The sequence below is a fragment of the Dysidea avara genome, chromosome 15, assembly GCF_963678975.1.
Source record: "Dysidea avara chromosome 15, odDysAvar1.4, whole genome shotgun sequence".
Lineage (NCBI taxonomy): Eukaryota > Metazoa > Porifera > Demospongiae > Dictyoceratida > Dysideidae > Dysidea > Dysidea avara.
In genome coordinates, this window is record NC_089286.1 from 6,178,487 (window position 1) to 6,190,455 (window position 11,969).

Genomic DNA, 11,969 nt, shown 5'->3' on the forward strand with positions numbered 1-11,969 from the left:
ACTGGTAGTGAAATAACATGGAATTGAATGGCTTCAATACTGACACACTGTCCCTTTAATGATAATCAATTTTCACTGCTTCACTTCCCTTCACGGCAGCTTGGCAGCATTGGTTAGGTATAATCAAACCCAAATATGCTAAGCAAAATCATGCAAGTTGTAAACTCATTACTACCTCCTTTTACTGCCATTGGTCATTGGGTAGAGAGAAATACAGTTTGAATCTAACGCTCATCTTGACTGCGTCTTCTAGGTACTGTCCTGTTCCACCTTAGCATATTTTACTCAAAGATTTTCACTTAGGCTACTAGGCTAGTGGTAAACACCTCATAGCAGCATGGTATCCAAACACATACACACATGCCATTATCAACAATACCAGGGTATTACCCAGCTGTTATATAGTTAGCTGGAAGATTTGCATAGTAATCAACAGGCTAGTTATAGCACAGGTACACTATGAAGTCCCAGACATATATAGCTTAGGTAAAGATTTTTCAAACCTTACTTTTCACCAGGGATGTCCCCCCCATAACACTTATGTCAACAAATGCCTGAGGACTCCACACTTAACAGGTATGACAAACTTGTTTCACAGAGTTCTCCATTTCAACAGTTATTCATCAGAGGAGGTTGGACGCCCTATAAGCACTACTTAAATATATTGCTCTTAATTGCATTCTTTTCTTTGGTATTTCACGTGACCCTCAATAGTTGCAATACTAAACTGAAAAACTATGAAGTTCACTGCGGTTCGTTAAATATTCAGATTGTCCTTCAAGTAGGCTTCAAGGCTATGTACTTTGTTTTCTCAAGGCACTTGATATTCGGGGTGAAATTAACAAATTGTGATTTGATGCATACAACTTCACCAGACTTGTCACATACATTTTCTATAATGAAACAACGACCCTTCACTGCGTTACACTGAGATCGCTGTATTACCTTTCTCAATAAAACTGATTTTGCATAATTTATTTTATTGGCGCTTTAAACTCTGACTTTGTTACCAGCCAAATCAGTGGGGTTTGCTGGGGATCGCCACGCCATTAGATTTAGAAATACATTAACTTTCAAATGCACTATGGTTTTAATAAAATTGTCTTGAAACGAAGATTTTCCAATGATTATGTACAGCTCACGTGAATGCGTCCAACCTCCTCTGGTTATTCATAGCCACAAAAAAATTGGAATTATATTTCTCAGAGATATGTAGAACTTTTGCTGTGTTTAAAAGTACAAGTACACAGAAAAATTTGGAATTTTCAACTAGAGTAGGGACCATAGCACATTGATAAAAAGTACTGAAACAAGCTGGAGTAGTGCACGATATTAAATCGCAGTAAAACAATAAGAAGTGTTATATCCCTACTGTGCTCAAGATACCATATATATAATGGAAATGCACAGTAGGGATATAACACTTCTTATTGTTTTACTGTGATTTAATATTGTGCACTACTCCAGCTTGTTTCAGTACTTTTTATCGATGTGCTATGGTCCCTACTCTAGTTGAAAATTCCAAAGTTTTCTGTGTACTTGTTTGTTAACTTTTTTTGTAAATAATAACTATGACCGGTGAACCCATGCATGCTGCATCTGAAATGGCACCACACGCCCCAATTATCATCTGAAAGTGAAGTACCCATTACGCTTCGTTGTCAGCTATGTTCAACCCATTACTCAGTAGTTCGAATCAAGAACTGTTCGAAAAGCACCTCTGCACACTGAGATGCATTCCGAAAGAAATGATGCTGTGCGCCCCAGTTGTATCAATTATCGTCTGAAAAGTGAAGTATCCATTACGTTTTGTTGTTGGCAATGTTCAACCCATTACACAGCAGTACGAATCAAGAACTGTTTGACAAGCACCTCTGATATCAAAATAGCCACTATGAAAAACACGGACGATTTCCATTACGCGAAGGGAAGCCATCACGTGCTATCGCCAAATCGACACTTTTCGCTGTCAGCAAAGATGAATGGGACACAAAGGAGGACACTAGTAAGTCCATGAAGAATGCATTGTACGTACTGCGGTATGCCAAAAGGCACCTGTCGGGACAAAGTGATGTTGAACAGTGAAAGAAATCAAGCCCATAGCCTTAGCCGTTATCGAGTTATGCTTATCTGAAGGCATCAGTCAGTCAGTCAGTCAGTCAGTCACTTACTTACTCAGACAGTCAGTAGAAAATTCCCTTAAATAAGTTATTTTTAAAATTCCGTACCAACTTGTTGGAAGCTTTTCGGGTCGATCTGAAAGCTTGTTTGGACTTAGTTTTACCTAACCAATACTGCCTCATTGTCGTCAGGGGAAATTGAGGCTGTTTTTGAGTAATATTATTTTGTGGGCCACGCCTACTCCTTTGTGGACCCTACTATACAGTTACTATCGTACTGTATTATTTAGCCACAACTATTGATATCGTAGTGACTTACTACCTTGTTTTGTTCCAACATTACTTGATCAGTCTTGACCAAGGCTGTCTTTACAGTTTCTTTGTTATGAGGCAATTCATTACCTTTAAGTTGGCGGTTACTCCACAATTTCTGGTTTGAAGGATATCTTAAAGCTCAGTTTGGAGAGCTATGTTAAAGCAAACACTGTTATATTGTAGACCAGCTCTTCCTCTATCTACATGCTGATTTGTGTGGCCATTAGATATTGAACAATGATGCTATAGAGCCAATTATAAGAGCATGCAAAAATACTTTTGGTGTCGGTTTATGCAAAGCTTGTTGCACATTATGGCAAAGTAAAACGTGGAATCTATTCTTTAGCAGCATGAGTGTGGCACAATCAACACAACTTAAGCCTATGCCAGGCTGAAACACAGCTATTGGATATTAAAGTCTTTTTGGATGCTGCGAAGGGACCTAAAACCTGCTGTAACATCGACAGGCAGTACAAAAATCTTTTTTTTTGTGACATGCGGCTCCTGCTACAAATACCAATATTGCTTATTTTACACTAATACAGAGGTTCCCTCATAAGCATACAAAAAAAAACTGACACAGAAGGTTGTACTAACACTTTAGCATAGCATACCATACTAAAACCACAAATGACGTATGCCACCAAAGTTTCGCGCGAAGCACCCGAATCTCCATGAACAAAGGTTCTAAATTACTCTACTTACTTTAGTGAACGTCTTCTTTAATAATACTCACACAATAGTAACAAATTTCCTCTTGTTACAAGGCTGGGCCTTAGTACATGCAAGTGCCATTGTAATTATTACATAGACACTAATCACATGATGCAATAAATGAATTTGTTTTGTTGCAGTTTATCGATGTTGTCAAGCTTCATGATTTAGTCAAATTACATCTTTGGTATTTAGATGATGGGACATTTATCGGTTCAAAATCTTTACTAAAGCTTTTAGATTCTTTCTCAATTCATGGTCCCTGATTTGGTATTCATTTAAATCTGTCCAAGTGCAAACTATTCTGGCCTTCTAGAGACTCTTTCCCTGAATTTCCTACCAGTATCAACCAAGCTGGTGAAGGTTTAGAGCTATTGGGATCTCCTATTTGGGGGAACAGACAACTTTTTTGATCAGTTTTTGTCCTCTTGTCTAGCCAAGGTTGCGGCTGCTCAAGATAGCATTACCATTTTGGAAGACCCTCAAGTTGAGCTTCATTTGCTACGCAGCTGCCTTGGAAGCTGCAAGATCATTCATCTTTTGCGCACAGCGCCATTCTGTATATTGCACTCCTTTTAGAATAGTTTGTGATTCTAATCTTAAAAGTGGCTTAAGTTGCATAATACAATGTAGTCTTCCTGGTGATTCTTGGTGCCAAGCCACTTTACCATTTCGCTTGGGGGATCTGGATTTGCCCTCGTCCTTTTCTTCTGCTGCCGCGGCCTTTTTGGGTTCATGTAATAGTAACATCCGACATCGAGCTTGACTTACAGCTCTCTCTCACTCATCTGGTGCTAGCAGTGGGTGGCTCAAAACTATCCTCAGTCTCCCTTGCTCTGGCTAATCCTGGTCCTGAGTTTGTTGTTGGCCTTTGTTTGTGGCTTGGAATTCCTCTATTTCCACTTCCCCATTATGTGTGTGTCTTGCTTCCATTGACCAATTTGGTGATCATCTTCTGGAATGTTCCCATGGTCCTATGAGAATTCGCCACCACGATGCTTAAGTTGACATTGTTCCTCATGCTCTGTCCCAGAGTCATTCAGGAGTTTTAAAGGAGCAATGTGTTTCTTATGAAGATCATTCTTGCCCAGACGATGTGTACCACCCTGATTTTCAGCATGGCCGTCCAGCTTATTTTGATGGGTTTGTTCATAGCACTACCCAGCCTTCTTACATTTCTTCTTCTTGCGCTGGGGTAGCTGCTGCAGCTGGTGAGTTAGCCGTAGAGGAGGCGATTTGTCCCACTTGTTGTAGAAACTTTTGGTGTTTGGTCACCATTTGTGCTTCGAACCCTTTGTACCATTGCTGGCCGCACCACAGCCAGAAGTGGTGTGTCAACCAAACAGGCTCGTAAATATTTGTTACAACAACTTTTAGTTTCTTTATGGATAAACAATGCCTGTATGATTTTATGGTACTGGGATTTGCAGTGTGAGGACACTGATTTTCCTTTCCCCAACCCCTGTTGTAATTGTATTTGTAGTTTAGTTGTAGAGTAGTCTGCATTGTAACTGTAGTTAAAAAAAAGATAGTAAATTAATTATTAATTTTAAAAAATAGAATTTAAAAAAAATGAATTTTTGTGGCAGGACATATGGCTTCATTTGCAATGGCTTTTATTAATATGTAGCCAAGCAGAGAGATACTTCACCAGCCTCACATATGTAGGTATGTACACCTTTCCTGTTTATCCACTGTTACAAATAGCTCCAATCAAAATAAAACTATATATTGCATTGCATTCTACATGCAGCAGCAAGTTTGTTGAAAATGTTGTCAGTGATCTTCATAATAACAGTGATCCTCACTAAGGAACTGGTGATGGCTACTGAGCAGTGTAGTAAGTATCAGTTTAAATCACCTTTCTATCCTGGTGAGTCTTGTGAGGACATCTATAATAAGAATCCTGAATCTCATGACAAGTCAGGATATTATTGGATACTAGATGGTCCAACGATAGTATATTGTGGGATGACTTATACTGGATCATCTTGTGAGGACATCTACAACAATAATCCTGAAACTGGTGACAAGTCAGGATATTATCGTGTTAACATCAACCAGTGGACATTTTGCAACATGACAGAAGTTGCAGTTGCTACTGGTTATGATATTCTTTACACATGTGCTGGTGTAGGAGGAGGATGGAGAAGAATTGCCAACATCGATACCAGCACAGGAGGAAATTGTCCCAGTGGATGGCGTAAAGACACTCACTCTGGTGTTAGCTTCTGTCGTGTGATCAGTGAAATTAATTATGGTTGTTCCTCTACAAGCTTCTCCACTAATGGTACAAGTTATCAGAGAGTGTGTGGTAGAGCAAGAGGATACCAGAAAGGGGGATCAACTGCCTTTTATTCCACTGGACAGACAATAGATAGTTACTAGGTTGAAGGACTATCAATCACTCATGGTAACCCACGTCATCACATCTGGACATTTGCTAGTGGACTATATGATGGTCTGGGAAGTGATCCACATAACAGTGATCAGTATAATTGTCCATGTGCTCCTGGTTCTGAATATTCTTCTCCTTCTTTTGTAGGAATTAACTATTACTGTGAATCAGGAACTAACAATACATGGAATTCTAATGAGTATTACTTCAATGACCCATTGTGGGACAGATCCGGTTGCATCACTAGCAACTGTTGTGACAACCTTACCCAACCATGGTTTTACCGAGAGTTGAATGGAACTACTACAGATATAGAAGCTAGGATGTGTAGTGAATTTTCTACTGGCTTTACCTTAATTGATCAACTTGAACTCTACATTCAATAAACACTTTACATCACAACTGTACATGTACACATGTAAGACTGGTACATACAGTTTGCACCAATTTATTAGAAATTGTAATTGATTTGGTCGTACACCATATAAATGAAATTTTAGAATTGTACAGATAGTGAAAGGAATGTGGAACAAGACATAATGGTGTGAAGGGGGTTCTTGACCATTACCACTCCAACTTTCACTTGTACATGTGACAACTGAACTGTGTGAACAGTACAATGAAGAATACAAATAAAATAGTAAAAATTTATGCTACTAGACATTTTAACATGGAGAAAATTGGGTAGGAATTATATCTGCATACCCAATGGTGGTATGCATGGTTACTCTCTTCTTGAAATAACACAGGAAATCCAGTCTGAAGCCATATGCTTTGATCACCCATGAAATACAACATTGAAAAACCTTTAACACAACATTCCCTTTCTACACATTGTGTGTCATGGCCATTCAGTACACATCTTATGACGTTTCAGTATGCAAATGTGCTGGCATTGGCATTAGTCTTGCCAGCCAGCCTGTATTTTTTCTTTTGTCATTTGGTCGAGAAAAAGACAGTCTGGTAACATGGCCGTTAAGGGTAAGGGAATAAACTGGCAAGAAGAGGGGCCCAACAAAAGCAAGATAATCTGATCTTAATGGATCGGCCTACACTCGGCTGCCAAACCTGCCAACCCTCTTCAAAGAGTTTTGGTAGGATGTGATGACAGGTGAATAAGGTTTGTACACTTATGCTTCTCCATAGCACTTCGTAGAGCTTGTAAGATTTGAGGTTAACCGACTCAATTTCCGGTCCATAAAAAAAGGTCAGACTGCTATGCTGACTAGCTATTGCATGGCTATGTTACCAGACAGTCTTCAGTTTTCCCTGACCAAATGACAAACAAAAAAAGTACACACTGGCTGGGAGACTACATTGGTATATCTATTCATGATCACTTTACTCAGTGATTACAGTGCAACATCTGCTAGTGGTTGCTACCACCAGACAGAGTAGTTACCAAATTGACTGAACTAACCATATAAATCCTATATACCAAATTCGATTATGGCTAGACACTGAGCTATTTTGTCATTGCTTATAGCTTGCTTTAGAGCGTTTCCTCCCAGTCAAAGTTACTAGCTCTGATGAGTCTGATCTGTATCCAAACTGCAGCTATATGTTCTGCATTGTGTAGCCAAAGTGGGCTTGATACATATCATGATCCTGGTCCTGCATGGCCAGTCCCATTTGTCATCTGGTAGGGAGAAACAGGATCCATTACAGTTTTGATCTAGCTATGACCATGTCATACTACTATGACATATTGCTACATGCGATTACACAACCAAATATGGAGCTTGAAATTTGCTATCATAAGTTGCTTTGCCACATTCATGAGAAGTATCCATGTGTTTAAAGTGTTGGGTAGCTAAAAGAAGGATTCTGAGAACCGTAACACTTGAATTGTTTATCTACCTATATTCTGTATTGCATTCATGGTGGTACTTCGACTAACTAGACATAGAGGAACAACAGCATGATATCCAAACACGCATCACTTGCCAACAATACCAGGGTATCATCCGGCTGTGCTGGCAGATTTGTTTGATCTTATCAAGGATACAGGACACACATATATACTGGATATATTCAATAAACAACAAAGTAAAAATTCTTACATAGTTGAGTAAAGGGACTGTCCACATTTACCATGAAATGCTATAATAGTGTTGTAATATATTATTACTATTGTTATTGTGCAGGGTAATGTTGTGTAGGGGGTCTGTGAACAACAAATTGCATCAGAGTTCTAGTCCAAGGTGGCTACAAGCATCATTATTTCATCCAAGAAGGCCTTTTCGTCTGTGATCCAGTGGCTTCTGGCTCTCTCATGGGTTGGTGTTTCATTGCCAGCTCCAGCAAGATAGCAAGCAAGAAAATAAAAGCATTGAGCTTCTGTAAAAATGGTTTACAATGTCCTTTCAGTGCAACATCTACCATCAGACAGAGTGGCTACCAAGTTGGTCAACACCCTTACACTTATCTAGTACACCATATATATAGGCCACAATGTCCTCCTACCAAATTCAATTATGACCAGATATTGAGCTAATTGGTCAGAATTTGTCAAGAATGTCACTTATATACTATCAGGATTTTTATTTCGATACGATATCGATACGATATTGGGGTAAATATCAAAATTTTGATTCGATAATTTTTATTTGTGTGGGTGGTGTAATTGCGTGGGCGGCTGATATTTATAAATATGCTTGAAATACAATTTACACACTAAAACGATTGCATAAAACTAATCATAAGCCTAGAAAACTGGTAGACAAGTTTTTAAAGTGGCTAGATAGTACAGAACCAACCTTCATTTCTAGCTTGATTGCGCAATCACACACTAAATGCTGTAATTTATCGAAATATTCTTCGATATTTAGATAATTATTGCAAAATATTACCTTTTCAATAAATATCGACGAAAATCAATACGATAACGATATCGACAAAATTATCGCGAAATTGATATTTTTTCGATATATTGCACATCACTATTATCTACCATGAGTGCTGCTTATATATATATATATATATAGTAAGTTCTAGACCATTCCCTCTCAGTCAAGTTACTAGGACCTACTAGGTCTGTGGTGGTCATGAGACAGTCATACAACAGGTCAGTATAGGAGCCAAGAAATTTGGTTTCCATGTATTTGTAACTAGATAGTGCTAACTAAAAATAAAAAAAAAAAAATTTGAGAATATTTTTCAGCATAGAACACCTTCCATTCTTCAAGTTAAGAGGTTATAAGACCACAATACAACACAATTACCAACAAATTGCAAATCAGGTCAAGTTATGGATAGCTTGTAGCAATTCTAAATTAATGAAAAGATGATTTGTTGCTATGCCAACAAGGTATACCATTTAAGGGAACATGTTGAAAATTAGTGAGTACACAGAAGTTAACTATCATAATGTAAATATTTTTTTTGTAGTTTGAAAGTAATGGGAGTAATATTTGTGAACTGCTGAGTGAAAACTGGCAGTTTTCGCAAAATTTTACTTTCCATAAAACTGTATTGAAATACGCTGGATAAAATGTGTGCTGCATAAAAATTCTACGCACACTTTAATCACATTCATACGCACTGAAATTAAACTGAAATCAATAAAACCTATACACCACTGGATTCACTTGTTTATGGAGAGTACTTTGCTTCGTGTTTGCAAGCAGAGTTATGGGTGTTTCTTTATGCAGTAAAAACAACATTCACTATCATCGTTTCTTAGTGGGAATGGCCTTTTTCTTTGTCAACACGGAGGAGTACAGGGAAAGCACTGTACATTGATTGATCTGCTAGTTCATGGTACACAGATTGAGCCAAGTCCCATCTTCGTAGCTTCTTTCAGTTGTGAGTTATGATTGATTATCTAAGTGCCTGTGATTTATTTCCTGTATTGTTACTGTACACATTGAGTTTATCACTGTTCCAACTGTCTAGCACTACAACTCCAACTACAAGACCATTCATCATAAAAAGCCTAAAACTTTGGCTGTCCACTCCTTTGTTATTATAGATTACAGAGATGCAATAAAGTGGAATTCAAGGAATGTGTGAAAACAGCTGGTTTTTGCTCAGCCGGTCACATTTTGAGTTGCAAATGTGTTTTGCAAATGTATAATCAAAATACTCTAATAGAAGAGTCACTAACATTTTAAAAGATGCAAGAAACATTTTGCTTAATTCAAATGACAGTCCTACACACCTAAACAACCCATCTCTAACCACTGAGCAACTACTGCCTTACAGGTCAACACTCAACAGCTCCAGTAAACTTTCTATCGTAAATGTACAGAGACTGAACACTGTATTAGGGTGGATGTTCTATTAAACCACAGCAAGTTGAAATACTTGAATTTCATTGGCTATTTACAGGTATCTAAATCCTGTAGATTCCTTGTTTACGTCTCAATAAATCCCTGTCTCTGGGGCGATACATAATAGTTAGACATCGAAACACAGGGTTCTATCGAATTTAGAAACCCAAAAGGCCCTGTGTTGTGGCGCACAAGCGAAGCGAGGGCACTACTACAGGGCCTGAGAGTTTCTAAATTCTGCAGAACCCTGTGTTTCGATGTCTAACTAATTTAGACCACAGCTCATTCATGTACCCTTGCAGCTACTTGTTGTACCTTCCCAGCTGCTTGTAATATGAGAAATGTAGCGTTCGTGAGTAGAACAAGCCCCCTGTAGCTTGTAATGGCACTTACCATCCAGACACCCATGCGGGCGTAATTGTCGTGTTTTGTATCACCCCAGAAGCGGGGATCTATTGTGACATGAACAAGGGATCTACAAGATTTAGATACCTGTAAGTAGCCAATGAAATTCGAGTATTTCAATTTGCTGTGGTCTAAGAAACATGGCAAAGCATGACATTTCTTTGGAACTTAATTACATGAAAATAGATCAATACTCCCTAATAGAGCAGTCAGTGGAAACAGTATTAGACCACTCAAATGCATTGTATAAATCGATACTCTCTAACAGAACAGTCACTTTGTAGCAAAACTCTGAGCATTCACTGATTAACATGTTCCAAGAGAATTGCAAGAAATGTTGCTAGCCTAGGAGCATAATGCAAGCATATTGGGAACACTGAAGAGCATAATAGGTGAAAATTTGAAGCATTTTGGGAAAAAATTTTAAGCATATTTGACTCTGGCCTAGTATGGTTATTATAGTCTAGCATGGCCAGACCGCTTTTTCTTGGCATGGCACTTATTAATTAGAATTATAAACACCTGCTCGAAAAAGGGTCTGGTCCACAATCAATATGCCAACTCGTTTTCACACGCTCAGGGTCGTTAATCAACATTCGTCATTTAAACGTATGCTACCTCAAGCCATATACGCACTGAACGATTGCTGGAAGTGGTGATGAGACACTGGGGTTGTTTTTCTATGGTTGAAAAGGATATGGATGAGATTCCTTGTGAAAACAAAAAGGCTAAGGGCGAACTGAGCAAGGAATCGATCTGTGCCCTTTTCATCCTTAGAAAAACAACCGCAGTGTCTCTCATCACCACTACCGGCAATCTTTCAGTGCGTACGTGGCTTGAGGTAGAATACAATTTATGACGAAAGTTGATTAACCACCCCAAGCTCTGGCTCAAGGTGTAAAATGAGTTGGCAAATTGATTCTAAACCACACCCTTTTTCAAGCAGGCACTTATAATTCTAATCGATAAGCACCGTGCTGAGAAAAAGCGGTTTGGCCACACGAGACTAAGGTTATTACTAGTGCTGAAACGAATATTCGGTTATTTGACTATTCGGTCGGTATAGCACTATTCGATTTGTTAGTACACTATTTGAATAATCGTTAGTACTCTGTACACTGTATTCAGATGGAAAAGCCATTCTTGAAACTTAAGATTGTGAATGAAGTGATGTATCTATGCTGTAAAAATTCTATTTTAGAAAAGATAGAAATAGCTTATAGACTTTACTTTTCTCCCTAACAAAAGGTTTCAGTGCTTATTCAATAGAAGTATAAGCTTAAAGAATAATGGAATATTCGGTTGTTTTGTTCACAACTATTCGATAGTAAAAAGTACTATTCGTTTCAGCACTAGTTATTACTAGGTTCTTACAAACACTAGTTGTGGTACTGTGAGCCTGTATTCTTGTGTGTTTGCGAAACTATTTTTCAGTCAGTTTAATTATTTGCGTGGGCGAAAATCGTTCGTGAGTTGTTGATTTGTGATTGCTAGGTGTCATCCCTCCCCATATTATATACTCTTGGTGTCATCATAGATATATAATGTCTACGTTATCATACCCCCTCACAATGCATTAGACATGAAATGGAACGCATTACATGATACTTTACACAACATTAAACAGTACTTTTGATATACCGCGGACGTCTTCGTCAAACCATCAAACCAAGCGTGTATAATCTATGGTCAAACTTCAACACTACACTCTGCCATTGTGTGATCACGTGATCGATTGTTTCA

The 11,969-nt window shown here is 38.3% G+C and overlaps 1 pseudogene; it reads right to left on the reverse strand.

Moving 5' to 3' along the window:
• LOC136245726 (ran-specific GTPase-activating protein-like) overlaps positions 1–11,969 on the reverse strand; it is a 69,769-nt pseudogene extending 57,800 nt beyond the window's left edge.